Raw genomic sequence first — 15,100 nt, forward strand, 5'->3', positions numbered from 1 at the left:
CCCGGTGACTAGCGAAGCAAAAAAGAGTGAGGTACTTCTCTGCTCCTTTAAGTTCTATATTTTCCTCTATTGCTATTCGCAGGCTGTTCGAAGTATTTCAGGCGTCCATTGATCTGATCTTTCTGTAAAACTTCGGAAAAAAAGCTACTTCATTTATTTTGGCAATGGAGTTATTAAAATCTTATTTTTTATAGTTTAATATGAGTTAAAGAAGTGTTACAATAAAAATGACATCATTTTCGGTTTCAGCGAGTTGATTTATACTAGAATCGAGATTCCGAACGTACCGAAATAACAAAATCGAAACAAGAATTTTTCACCCCTTTAAGCAGCCCCAGAAGGTTTTCCCGGCGGGCAATTTTAGCGGATTTTGGATATGTTGTTTTGCAATTTTTTCTCAACATTTTAGTGTAAAAAAGCTTCCTAAATGTCAAAAATGTAAATACCTGATTTTTCACCCCTTTCCATCCCCTTTAAGCAGCCCCAGAAGGTTTTCCCGGAGAGCGATTTTAGCGGATTTTGGATATGTTGTTCAGCGATTTTTTATGAACATTTTGGTGTAAAAAAATCTTTTGTTGCAATTTTGTCCCAGTCAAACCGTACTTTTACTGGCCTACCTCCCCTAATCGGTTTTAATTATTAAATTTGGACCAGAAATGGTCATCATGAATATTTTACCAAAAAAACATAAATGTATACTTTGGCCACTACCCACTGATTCCTATGTCTACAAAAAACTAAAATAAACAAATTTTTTATTTGTCTTTTTAAAAAAGGATATTTAATTCAATGTAAAATCACATATGGAGGTGATCAAGGTGAACCTGAACCCAAAAGAAATAGCTGCCAAAAAAAGCCGTTCTAAAAAGAATTATTTAAATTATCTAGTCGAACAGTGTAGCATGAAGGAATAATCTTTTTCATGGGATTAAACTGAACTTTTGTTAAATGAGGAAACCAAGGCTCCGTTTCTTTTGGTCTGCATTTATAGTTTCAAGCTTGTATTCGTTCTTTAATCGAAGAGTTTTTTGATCGTGAGTTGATTGGCTTCTCTGTTTAGCTCAGGAACGCTGTGGACTGTATAGCCAAAATGTTTGCTTAATTTTTATTTCAATCACTGTTTTTAGAAAAGTTCTCATACCCATCATTTTTGCTTTTCGTATGATAAAAGGGCCGGCTGTTGTGATAGTCGATATAAAGCAATACTCTTCTTATTATAATTTTTGAATGTTCTGGTTTAAAATAATTTACAGATACAATGATCTGAACAGAAAATATTAGCAAAATACCCTCGCACCGTTTGATACATCCAAACAGGACAATCGTTCGGTATTTAAAGTGTGTTTCAAATAAATATCCCCAAAAACAAATAGAAAATTTTAAAGTGCAAAAACTCTTGTTATTTTAGTGTGGCTTTCGCACACGCAAAGGAGGAAAGTCTGATGTCTACCGAGCTGCAAACAAGCTACTTCGCGCCCATATTGGTGGAGCCATGGGTTCGCGCCTACGCTCTCCAAATTATTCCTCAAAACAAGATAATTTTTCTATGAGTTCGTTTGGAAAAATATGCATTTGTATATGGGATCATATAGAATGTGTTTATTGAAAGAGGGATTTCCGCCCTAAAATCTGTCCATATGGTTTCCTTTCTAGCAAAAAAGATTAAGGCTTAAAATATACTTTTGAGGCATCTGGGATGTTCCTTGTAGATGCTGTTCCGTCTGGGGTTTTTCTCTCACGATTCCGTTTTCGAAAGTAAGATTTCGGCCAAAGATCTCAAGCTTACATTTGTAAGATCTTGCCCTGATAATTCAGATGCACTCAAGGGTTCTTGTATGGAAGGTGCCTAGAAGTCAAAAAATTTGTAAGAAGTGAACACAATTTAATTCGTTGGAGAATTTGATTTTTTTTCAAAAAGTACTTTTTGAACCTTCCCCCTCTTTTCCTGCAAAAAGTTCTCTGAGTCTCACCCCGTGGAAAAATTTGCTTGTGCCTTGTGTGTTGCTCCCTCAGTTTCACTGTTTTTATTTAAACATTTTGCAGAAAGTTCCCTTACATGGATAATTGGAAGTTAATTTAAAATGGGCCATTTTGTATATTGAGGACAATAGGTTATATCGGTAATTGTATATGTGTAATATATTATTGTTGTAATTATACTCACACACAATAAAATTGTTTCGAAATCGAAAATGTTGCCTTTTAGTATAAAAAAAAATATTTCTTTTAGTTAGATTTTTTTAGAGTAGATTATCGAATATTCCTGAAGTAGAACGAATCGTGGTTAGTCTAGAGTCAGCAGTGAGAGTGTTAGGATTGAAAAATGAATGAATTCTAGAAAGAGAGAACTAAGTCGAATCTTGTGATTATGGAAAAATGTTTGATTCTAGATGACATTTATTCATTCTGAAATTGAAATTTTGTCAATTTTATTTGATGTATTTGACAAAGGATGTTGATAAAAAAAATTTATTCACTCTGACACTTATATTTTATCAATTTTATTCGATGTATCTGGCAAAGGATATTGATAAAAAAATTTATTCACACTGACACTTAGATTCTGTCAATTTTATCCTATGTATCCGAGAAAAGGATGTTGATATAGAATTTAATCACTCTGATGCTTAGATTTTGTCAATTTTATCCGACATATCCGACAAAATGATGTTGATAATAAATTTATTTATTCTGAAATTTAGATTTTGTCAATTTTATCCGATGTATCTGCCAAAGGATGTTGATAAAAAAAATTATTCACTCTGATACTTATATTTGTTCAATTGTATCCGACATATCCGACAAAGCATGTTGATATAGAATTTATTCATTCTGAAATTTATGTTTTGTCAATTTTATCCGCTATATCCGATAAAGGATGTTGTTAAAGCATTTTTTCATTCTGAAATTTAGATTTTGTCAATTTTATTTGATGTGTCTGACAAAAGGATGTTTATAAAAAAAATTTATTCACTCTGACACTTATATTTTGTCAATTTTATCCGACAACCGACAAAAGATGTTGATAATGAATTTACTCATTCTGAAATTTAGATTTTGTCAATTTTATTTGATGTATCTGACAAAGGATGCTTATAAAAAAAATTTATTCACACTGACACTTAGATTCTGTCAATTTTATCCTATGTATCCGAGAAAAGGATGTTAATATAGAATTCAGTCACTCTGATACTTAGATTTTGTCAATTTTATCCGACATGCCCAACAAAGGATGTTGATAATGAATTTATTAATTCTGAAATTTAGATTTTGTCAATTTTATTTGATGTATCTGACAAAGGATGTTGATAAAAAAAATTATTTATTCTGACACTTATATTTTAACAATTTTATTCGAGGCATCTGGCAAAGGATGTTCATAAAAAAATTTATTCACATTGAAACTTAAATTCTGTCAATTTTATCCTATGTATCCGAGAAAAGGATTTTTATGTAGAATTTAATCACTCCGATACTTCGGATTTGTAAATTTTATCAGAATTATCTAAAAAAATGATGTTGATATTGAATTTATCTCTTCCGAAATTCTGATTTTGTCAATTTTATTCTATGTATCTGACAATGGATGTTGATAAAAAAATTTATTCACTCTGATACTTATATTCTGTCAATTTTATCCTATGTATCCGAGAAAAGGATGTTTATATAGAATTTAATCACTCTGATACTTAGATTTTGTCAATTTTATCCGACATATCTGATAAAGGATGTTGTTAAAGCATTTATTCGTTCTTAAACTTAGATTTTGTCAATTTTATTTGATATATCCGACAAAGGATGTTGATAGAAATATTTATTCACTTTTACACTTATATTTTATCAATTTTATTCGATGTATCTGGCAAAGGATGTTGATGAAAAAATTCACTCTGATACTTAGATTTTGTCAACTTTATCCGACATATCCGACAAAGGATGTTGATAATGAATTTATTCATTCTGAAATTCAGATTTTGTCAATTTTATTTGATGTATCTGACAAAGGATGTTGATAATGAATTTATTCACTCTGACACTTAACGAAAACGAAAAAATGGTATTCCTACTCTTGTATTTCAAGGAAAGAAATCCAAAATGAACTTTGAAAAATCAAGAGAATTTAACTGTGACAAGGTAAACAACTACAAAACACTACTGAAATATTTCAACTCTTGCATTTCAACGAAAGAAATCCAAAATGAACTTTGAAAAATCAAGATAATGTAACTGTGACAAGGTAAACCACGATAAAACGCTACTGAAATATTCCAACTCTTGCATTTCAACGAAATAAATCCAAAATGAACTTTGAAACATCAAGAGAATGTAACTGTGACAAGGTAAACCACGAACAAAACACTAGTGAAATATTCCAACTCTTGAATTTCAACGAAAGAAATTCAAAAAGAAACTTGAAAAATGAAGAGAATGTAACTGTGATAAGGTAAACCACGACAACACACTACTGAAGTATTCAAGCTCTTGCATTTCAATGAAAAAATCCAAAATGAACTTTGAAAAATCAAGAGAATGTAACTGTGACAAGGTAAACCACGACAAAACACTACTGAAATATTCTAATTCTTGTATTTCAATGAAAGAAATTCAAAATGAACTTTGAAAAATCAAGAGAATGCAACTGTGACAAGGTAAACCACGCCAAAACACTACTGAAATATCCCAACTCTTGCATTTCAACGAAAGAAATTCAAAATGAACTTTTAAAAATCAAGAGAATGTAACTATGACAAGGTGAAGCACAACAAAACACTACTGAAATATTTCAACTCTTTCATTTAAACGAAAGAAATCCAAAATTAACTTTGAAAAATCATGAGATTGTAACTGTGTCAAGAAAAAGCATAACAAAATGCTACAGAAATATTCCGACTCTTTCATTTCAATGACGGAAGTTCAAAATTAACTTTAAAAAACTAAGAGACTGTAACTGTGACAAGGTAAACCATGACCAAACACTAAAGAAATATTCAAACTCTTGCATTTCACGAAAGAAAATCAAAATGAACTTTTCAAAATCAATAGAATGTAACTATGACAAGGTAAAGCACAACAGGACACTACTGAAACTTTCCAACTCTTGAACTTCAACGAAAAAAATTCAAAGTGAAAATTAAAAGAATAAGAGAATATAACTTTGACATGGTAAATCACTATAAAACACAATAGAAATATTCCAAATCTTGCATTCACGAAATAAATTCAAGATGAACTTTGAAAAATCAAGATAATTTAACTGTAACAAGATAAACAAAAGCAAAACACAACTGGAATATTCCAACTCTTGTATATTTACAAAAGAAATAAAAAATTAACTTTGAAAAATCAAGTTAATATATCAGTAACAAGGTAAAGCACAACAAGACACTACTGAAATATTCAAACTATTGCATTTCAACGAAAGGTATACAAAATGTACTTTGAAAAACTAAGAGAATGTAACTGTGACAAGGTGAACCACGACAAAACACTACTGAAATATTCCAACTCTTGTATTTCACGAACGAAATTAAAAATGAACTTTGAAAAATCAAAAGATTGTAGCTGTTACAAGGTAAAGCACAACAAAACACTACTGAAATATTCCAACTCTTGCATTTAAACCAAATAAATACAAAATGAAATTTGTAATATCAAGAGAATATAACAGTGACGAGGTAAATCACAACAAAACACTACTAAAATGTTCCGACTCTTGCATTTCAACGAAAAAAATTCAAAATGAACTTTGAAAAAACTAAGAGAATGTAACTGTGACAAGGTAAACCACTACAAAACACTACTGAAATATTCCAACTCTTACATTTCACGAAAGAAATTCAGAATGAACTTTGAAAAATCGAGAGAATGTAACTATGACTAGGTAAAGCACAACAAAACACTACTGAAATATTTGAACTCTTGACTTTCAAAGATAGAAATCCGAAATGAACTTCTAAAAATCAAGAGAATGTAACTGTGACAAAGTAAAGCACAACAAGACACTACTGAAATATTCCAACTCTTGAATTTCCACAAAATAAATACAAGATGAACTTAGAAAAATGAAGAGAATGTAACTGTGACAAGGTAAACCACGATTAAACACTAATGAAATGTTCCAACTCTTGCATTACTACGAAATGAATCCAAATTTACCTTCGAAAAATCAAGAAAATGTCATTGTGACAAGATATGCCATGATAAAAACTATTAAAATATTTCACTTCTTGTATTTCATGAAAGAAATTCAAAATGAACTTTGAAAAATAAAGATAATGTAACTGTGACATTATAGACCACGACAAAACAATACTGAAATATTCCAACTCTTGCATTTCACGAAAGAAATTCAAAATGAACTTTGAAAAATCAAGAGAATGTAACTAGGACTAGGTAAAGCACAACAAAACACTAATGAAATATTTGAACTCTTTCATTTCAACGATAGAAATCCGAAATTAACAATGAAAAATCAAGAGAATTTAACTGTGACAAGGTAAAGCACAACAAAAACATTACTTAAATATTCAAACTCTTGAACTTCAACTAAAGACATTCAAAGTTAAAATTGAAAATAAAAGATAATTTAACTCTGACACGGTAAATCACGACAAGAAACTACAGAAATATAACAAATCTTGCATTTCACGAAATGAAATAAAAATGAACTTTGAAAAATCAATAGAATTTAACTATGACAATGTAAAGCACAACAAGACACTACTGAAACATTCCAACACTTGAATTTCAACAATAGACATTAAAAGTTAAATTTGAAAAACCAAGGAAATTTAACTGTGAAAGTGTAAATCACGACAAACACTAATGAAAGAATCCAACTCTTGCCTTTCAACGATAGAAATCCATGATGAACTTTGAAAAGTCAAAAGAATGTAACTGTGACAAGGTAAAGCACAATAAAACACTACTGAAATATTCCAACTATTTCATATGAACGAAAGAACTTCAAAATGAACTTTGAAAAACTAAGAAAATGTAACTGTGACATAGTAAACCACGACAAAACGCTACTGATATATTCAGACTCTTACATTCCAACGAAATAAATCCATAAAAAACGTTGAAAAATCAAGAGAATATAACTCTGACAAGGTAAACCACAACAAAACACTATTGAAATATTCCAACTGTTGCCTTTTAACAAAGGAAATCCAAAATAAACTTCAAAAAATCAAGAAAATGAAACTCTTTCTAGGTATAGTACAACAAAACACTACTGAAATATTAAAACTCTTGCATTTCAACGAAAGAAATACAAAATAAACTTCTAAAAATCAAGAGACTGTACCTGTGATAATTTAAAGCACAACAAGACACTACTGAAATATTCCATCTCTTGCATTTAAGCTAAAGAAATTCAAAATGAACTTTGAAAATATAAGAGAATGTAACTCTGACAAGGTAAACCACGACAAAAAACCACTGAAATATAAAAACTCTGGCATTTCACGAAAGAAAATCAAAATGAACTTTGAAAAATCAAGAGAATGTAACTATGACATGGTAAAGCACAACAAGACACTACTGAAATATTCCAACTTGTATTTCAACGAAAGAAATTCAAAATGAACTTTGAAAAACTAAGAAAATGTAACTGTGACAAGGTAAACCCCGACAAAACACTACTGAAATATTCCAACTCTTGCATTTCACGAAAGAAATTCAAAATGAACCATGAAAAATCAAGAGAATGTAACTGTGACAAGGTAAAGCACAACAAAACACTACTGAAATATTCCAACTCTTGCATTTCAACAAAATAAATAAAAAATGAACTTCTAAAAATCAAGGAAATGTAACTGTGACAAGGAAAACAACAACAACACACTACTGAAATATTCAAACTCTTGCATTTCAACGAAATGAATTCAAAATTTACTTTGAAAAACTAAGAGAATGTAACTGTGACAATGTGAACCACGAAAAAACAGTAGTTAAATATTCCAACTCTTGCATTTCACGAAAAAAATTCAAAATGAACTTTGAAAAATCAAGAGAATGTAACTGTGACAAGGTAAAGCACAACAAAACACTACTGAAATATTCGAACTCTTGCATTTCAACGAAAGAAATCCAAAATGAACTTCGAAAAATCAAGAGAATGTAACTGTGATAATTTAAAGCACAACAAAACACTACTGAACTATTCCAACTCTTGCATTTCAACAAAAGAAATTCAAAATGAACTTTGAAAAACTAAGAGAATTTAACTGTGACAAGGTAAATCACGACGAAAAACCACTGAAATATTAAAACTCTTGCATTTCACGAAAGAAAATCAAAATCAACTTTTAAAACTCAATAGAATTTAACTGTAACAAGGTAAAGCACAACAGTAAACTACTTAAACTTTCCAACTCTAGAATTTCAACGAAATACATTCAAAGTTAACTTTTAAAGACTAAGGGAATTTAACTGTTACAAGTTAAGCCACAACAAAACAACACTGAAATGTCACAACTCTTGCATTTCACTAAAGAAATTCAAAATCAAATTTTAAAAAACAAGAGAATGTAACTGTGACAAAGTGAAGCACAACAAAACACTAATGAAATATTGCAACTCATTCCTTTTAACGAAAGACACACAAAATGAGCTTTGAAAAATTAAGAAAATGTAACTGTGACAAGGTAAACCACGACAAAACACTACTGAAATATTCCAACTCTTGCATTTCACGAACGAAATTCAGAATGAACTTTCAAAAATCAAGAGATTGTAGCTGTTACAAGGCAAACCACGACAAAATACTACTAAAATATTCCAACTCTTGCATTTCAACAAAAGAAATCCAAAATGAACTTTGAAATATCAAAAGAATGTAATAGTAACGAGGTAAGTACTACAAAACACTACTGAAATATTCCAACTCTTTCATTTCAACGAAAGAAATTCAAAATGAATTTTGAAAAATTAGGAGAATGTAACTGTGACAAGGTAAACCACGACAAAACACTACTGAATTTAAGTTTGTTTCATCTCGTTCGAAGACATTTAAAAAAAAAGTTGAAAAAATATATCATGTTAAAAAAAATAAAAAAAACTGGGGATTGGGGGGGGGGGTAAAAAGTTGGAGGGAGGGGGCACCATTCAAGTTTGGGGGTAAGAGACCTTTGGGGGGTTGATGTCTCTGCTGGTTAGGGTCGTTGGTGCTTATTATACTTTATGGTTCGTACTCACATACACCTTACTAATTGATTTTCAATGATTTCTAAGGTTTGTTCTGAATTTCATTATTAAAATTATTTTCTTGCTATTTACATCTCTCTTAGTATCAACTTCTTTATATAGCATAACGTTAAACTATTTTAAATTGACAACACTGTCCAAACATCACTTGTGTATTATACAGTACACAATCATCCCATCTCCCCCAAAACACTTTTCAGCCATTTCTTGTTAAAAAATTATCCAATCACTAATTAGAATCAATCACACTCCTATTATTCAAAACATTAATTAATATCGTTCATAGTCTCCAATTTGAGAATTCCTTATCCCTTTTTGCAAAAATGTCAATCAAAACAATTCCTAAATACGCAATTTGACAATCTCTAGTTTTCGATTAAAAAAAAACCTGCGGGGAATCCCCGCTCGTAATTGTTAATCACTTTAACCCTTTTTCTCAAAGGTGCCAAGGAACGTAATATGAAAGAACATAAAGTACCCAAAGTATAACTTAGCACAGGAAGGAACATAAAGTACCCAAAGTATAACTTAGCACAGGAAGGAACATAAAGTACCCAAAGTATAACTTAGATCTCTACTGCAAAATCCGGAAGTAAGGTTACAGTTAATCAACTATGTCACTGAATTAACTGAGTTTAATGCAGAAAGGCATAAACCAAATAGGTGTTAACAGGTTGAACTCTGGTTGAAGACTGAAATGACACTTTGTCGAAATGAAACATTTGTCGGAAAGACGGTTGGTAGGGGAAGGGGAGGGGACTAGAAGTCTATACGACCTATACAAACAGTCAATTTAACCATCCCTTACATGAAAACCTATATGCCCTGGGGTATAGCTTACCACACTTGCCCCTGTACTCTGGGGGAAGTGTCGACTCCGGACTTTTTGTTTTTTGATCTTTGAACTATTTTGAACAAAATGACCATATCATAATTTTATTGGATGCATTAGGGGAAAAGGACCTGGGGGGGGGGGGGTGAATTGCCCTTCGGGCCCTTTTTACACTTAAGATTACGAGAAATTCCAATTTTCAATCGAATGGCACCTAAGTTCAAACGATCATCCCTTCCATAAAATCCTATATACCCCAGGGCATAAAATACAACACTTACCCCGGGCCCTGGTGGTTGTGTCGATCCCGGAGTTTTTGCTACCTGATCTTTAAACTATTTTTTTTGTATAAAATGGCTATACCCAAATTTTAATCGGATACATTTTGGGGAAAATTGCTCGGATGGGGGGGGGGGCTAGTTGCCCTCTGATCATTTTTGACTCTTAGAAAGGCCACTAAAACTTCCGATTTCCAATCGAATGCAAAGAATTGGAACAAAATTTTGTTTACTTATTCAATGACGATGAACCACAATAAAAGCTGCATTAACTAAAAAACGATCAGAAATTAAATAAAAAAAAAAGTTTTTTAAACTGAAAGTAAGGAACGACATTAAAACTTAAAACGAACAGAAATTATTCCTTATGTGAAAGAGGCTGTCCCCTCCTCAACGCCTTGCTCTTTACGCTAAAGGTTGACTCTGTCTCACAACTTTATTTTTTAAAACAATGAAAAAACTTTAGCGTAAAGAGCAAGGCGTTGAGGAGGGGACAGCCCATTTCATATACGGAATAATTTTTGTTCGTTTTAAGTTTTAATGTCGCTCTTTACTTTCAGTTTAAAAAACTTGTTTTTTTTTATTTAATTTTCAAAAGAGATGAATCGGAACTTCAATCAAGCTTTGCAATTTAAATTTAATGAATGCGAGCAGTCATTGGCTATCATCTGCTTTAACGGAGGACAAACAAAACCAAAAGGATTTCTGCACACAAAGTATCACTTTAAACAAACCCTTCGCCGGGTCTCCATTGGTACTGGTGGTTAGTACGTCGGTGCAGTTACCATACGTTTAAAAGCGGAAAAGTCTCTTCGAGTCCCAACAAAACTTTTTGTTTAGAGAAATAAATTTACCCTTAAAGTACTATTTACAATTACAAATTGCATAAATTTGAGAATAACAAAAAAATAGACAGTTTATAAAGAAAAAAAAATTTAAAATAAAGTAAGTGTTAACATTAAGATATTACCAAAATGTTAGATTTTAAGAAATTTAAGAAAATGTTAGCTTTTAAGTAATCACACTTACCAGACTAGGGAGCCAGGTAAGTGACGAAGAAAAAGTTTTAAAGAGTCAAATGAAACTGGACGGCAACTAACCATCCCCCCTACCCTCTTTACCCCAAATCTATCAGATCAAATTTTTTAGATATCCATTCTGTTAAAATGAGTTCAAAGATTAGATTATAAAACTCCACATACAGCCCTGGATGCACATAGAGTTTTTATGTGTAGGTTTTTAAAATAGTTCAAAGATCAAGTAAGTCTAAAACCCGCCCCACCAAAAAAAAACTTATTGGCAATATTTTATTCCAAAACTTAAGGGAGCTGGCCCCTGAATCTTCCTGCATGGCCCCACCCCCCACCCCTCCAAAAAATAACAACAACTTATCAATGATGTTTTATTACAAAACTTATGGGAGCTGACCCCCTCTCATAACAACTTATTAACGATACTTCATTCCAAAAATCATGAGAGCTAGCCTTTGACCCTCCCTGCATGGCCCGACCTCCCCCAAAAACATATTAACGATATTTATTCCAGAAATTCTTGGAACTCACCATCACATAAAAGCTTTATTTGACTCCAAGGCACAACTTAAAACACTTGCCAGCACCCTCTGGCGGGTTGTGCCAACCATGGAGCTATATTATCTGATCTTTGAACTTATTTTAACAGAATAGCTATCTAAAAATTTGATCTGATTGATTTAGGGTTAAGAGGACAGGGGGGATGGCTAGTTGCCATCCAGTTCCTTTTGACTCTTTAAAAGAGAACTGGAATTTTCAATTTCCAATCGATTAAGCCTCCTCCAGAGTTTATGCGACCAACCTTTCCAAAAGAACCTTTTATGCTCCCGGGGACTAAGTTACAACACTTTCCCCCGGTTCTGAGGGGTTGTTTTAGCCCTAGAGTTTTTATTATATCATCTTTGGTCTATCTTTTTTTAACAAGATGGGTATCACATAAATTTGATCGGACACATTTGTGGAAAAGATGGTTGGTAAGGGAAGGAGAGGGGGCTAGATGTCTATACGACCTATACGACCAGAATAAACGACTGGATCGGTTTGGGGTTAATAGTGCAGGGGGGATGGCTAGTTGTCATCCAGTTCCTTTTGACTGTTTAAAAGAAAACTGGAATTTTCAATTTCCAATCGATTGAGCCTCCTCCAGAGTTTATGCGACCAACCTTTTCATAAGAACCTTATATGCTTCCGAGGACTAAGTTACAACACTTCCCCCCCCCCCCCGGTTCTGAGGGGTTGCGTAAGCCCTAGAGTTTTTATTATATAATCTTTGGTCTACCTTTTTTTTAACAAAATGGGTATCTCATAAATTTGATCGGACACATTTGCGGAAAAGACGGTTGGTAGGGGAAGGGGAGGGGGCTAGATGTCTATACGACCTATACAACCAGTCAATTTGACCATCCCTTACATGAAAACCTATATTCCCTTGGGTATAGCTTACCACACTTGCCCGTGTACTCTGGGGGAAGTGTCGACTCCGGACTTTTTGTTTTTTGATCTTTGAACTATTTTGAACAAAATTACCAAATCATAATTTTATTGGATGCATTAGCGGAAAAGGGCCTGGGGGGGGGGAATAGCCCTTCGATCACTTTTGACTCTTAAGAGTACGAGAACTTCCTATTTACAATCGAATGGCTCTTAAGTATATACGATCATCCCTTCCATAAAATCTTATATACCCCAGGGCATAACTAACAACACTTACCTCGGGCCCTGGTGGTTGTGTCGACCCCGGAGTTTTTGCTACCTGATCTGTAAACTTTTTTTTTTTACAAAATGGCTATATCTAAATTTTGATCGGATACATTTTGGGGAAAATTGCTCGGATGGGGGGGGGGGGCTAGTTGCCCTCTGATCATTTTTGACTTTTAGAAAGGGCACAAAAACTTCCGATTTCCAGTCGAATGAGCCCCCTCCGAAGTTTATACGACCACCCCGTTCATATAAAGTGCCTCTGGGAGAAAGCAAACAAACATTAGAGCCTTATGCGTAAATAGGGCAGGGGGGGGGATGGCTAGTTGCCATCCAGTTCCTTTTGACTCTTTAAAAGAGAACTGAAATTTTAATTTCCAATCGACTGAGCCACCTCCAAAGTTTATGCGACCAACCTTTCCAAAAGAACCTTATATGCTCCCGGGGACTAAGTTACAACACTTTCCCCCCGGTTCTGAGGGGTTGTGTAAGCCCTAGAGTTTTTATTATATGATCTTTGGTCTATCTTTTTTTTTTAACAAGATGGGTATCACATTAATTTGATCGGACACATTTGTGGAAAAGATGGTTGGTAAGGGACGGAGAGGGGGCTAGATGTCTATACGACCTATACGATACACTATCGTATCAGAGGCAACACTATAGCGTTGCCTCTGATACATAGGCGTTTTTTGTAAAAGTGATATTTTTCTTCTACCCCCATCTTAAGCATATAGAATAAAATCACAAACAAAATGTCTTGTTAAAATAGATGGCTAATAAGTACTGCTTTTTAGATTTCTACATTTTTTTTACCTGACATTCTACGAAATCGTTTTGGCGGTGGATGCAGGGAATCTTGACCCATCTTAAGCATTTTCGGAATTAAATTTGGGGGGGGGGGGCTAGCTGCACTTCAATATTTTTATATTGGAGCTGCTGGTGTTCATGCACGCTACTTAGTGATAATCCAAGTTATATTTAGCCAGTGAAAACCCAATGGCCGTTCTACTGATTATGACAATACTATTCTCGTTAAAAATCAAAGGGGGCTTTAGTCATTGCTTCTACTACTACTAACAGCTAACCGCTGAAGCAAGCAGTCTGAGGCCAAAAACAATCGCTTCAGCAATTCTACTCGAATTTTCGTTCAATTTAAATTTGAGAAGTTAAAAATTACAGACTATTTTCAAAAAAAGATGCATTGGAACTTCAATCAAGCTTTGCAATCTAAATTTAATTAAGGCGAGCAGTCATTGGCTATTATCTGCTTTAACGGAGGACTAACAAAAACAAAATGATTTCTGCACACAAATTATAACTTTAAAGAAATCTTTGACCGAGTCTCCATTGGTACTAGTGGTTAGTACGTCGGTGCAGTTACCATACGTTTAAAAGCAGAAAAGTCTCTTCGAGTCCCAACAAAACTTTTTTTTTTTAGAGAAATACATTTTCCCTTAAAGATACTATTTACAATTACAAATTGGATAAATTTGAGAATAAGCAAAAAAATAGACAGTTTATAAAGAAAAAAACTTTAAAATAAAGTAAGTGTTAACATTGAGATATTACCAAAATGTTAGATTTTAAGAAATAGAAGAAAATGTTAGCTTTTAAGTAATCATACTTACCAGGCTAGGGAACCAGGTAAATGATGAAGAAAACGTTATAATAAGTCAAATGGAACTGGATGGCAACTAGCCATCCCCCCTACCCTCTTTATCCCAAATCCATCTGATCGAATTTCTTAGATATATATTCTGTTAAAATAAGTTCAAAGATCAGATTATAAAACTCCATATAAAGCCCTGGAGGCATATAAAGCTTTTATGTGAAGGTTTTTAAAATAGTTCAAATATCAGGTAAGTCTAAAACTCGCCCAACCAAAAAAAAAGTAATTGGCAATACTTTATTCCAAAACTTAAGGGAGCTGGCACCTGAATCTTCCTGCATGACCCCACCCCCAACCCCTCTAAAATTTAACAACAACTTATCAATGATGTTTTATTACAAAACTTATGGGAGCTGACCCCCCTCCATTAACAACTTAT

At 33.0% G+C, this 15,100-nt stretch overlaps 1 long non-coding RNA gene across 2 annotated transcripts in view; it reads left to right on the forward strand.

Annotated features, from left to right (window-relative positions):
- Positions 1–2,184, forward strand: part of LOC148956688 (uncharacterized) — a 99,608-nt gene extending 97,424 nt beyond the window's left edge. For both annotated transcript variants that reach the window (XR_016141543.1, XR_016141546.1), the window contains one exon: positions 1,409–2,184. This is a non-coding gene — a long non-coding RNA (uncharacterized LOC148956688). The remainder of the gene's footprint in view (positions 1–1,408) is intronic.
- The last annotated feature ends 12,916 nt before the right edge of the window (positions 2,185–15,100 follow it).

Source organism: Artemia sp. Qi Xiang Cuo, chromosome 1 (genome assembly GCF_049724085.1).
Source record: "Artemia sp. Qi Xiang Cuo chromosome 1, ASM4972408v1, whole genome shotgun sequence".
In the NCBI taxonomy this organism is placed as follows: Eukaryota; Metazoa; Arthropoda; class Branchiopoda; order Anostraca; family Artemiidae; genus Artemia; species Artemia sp. Qi Xiang Cuo.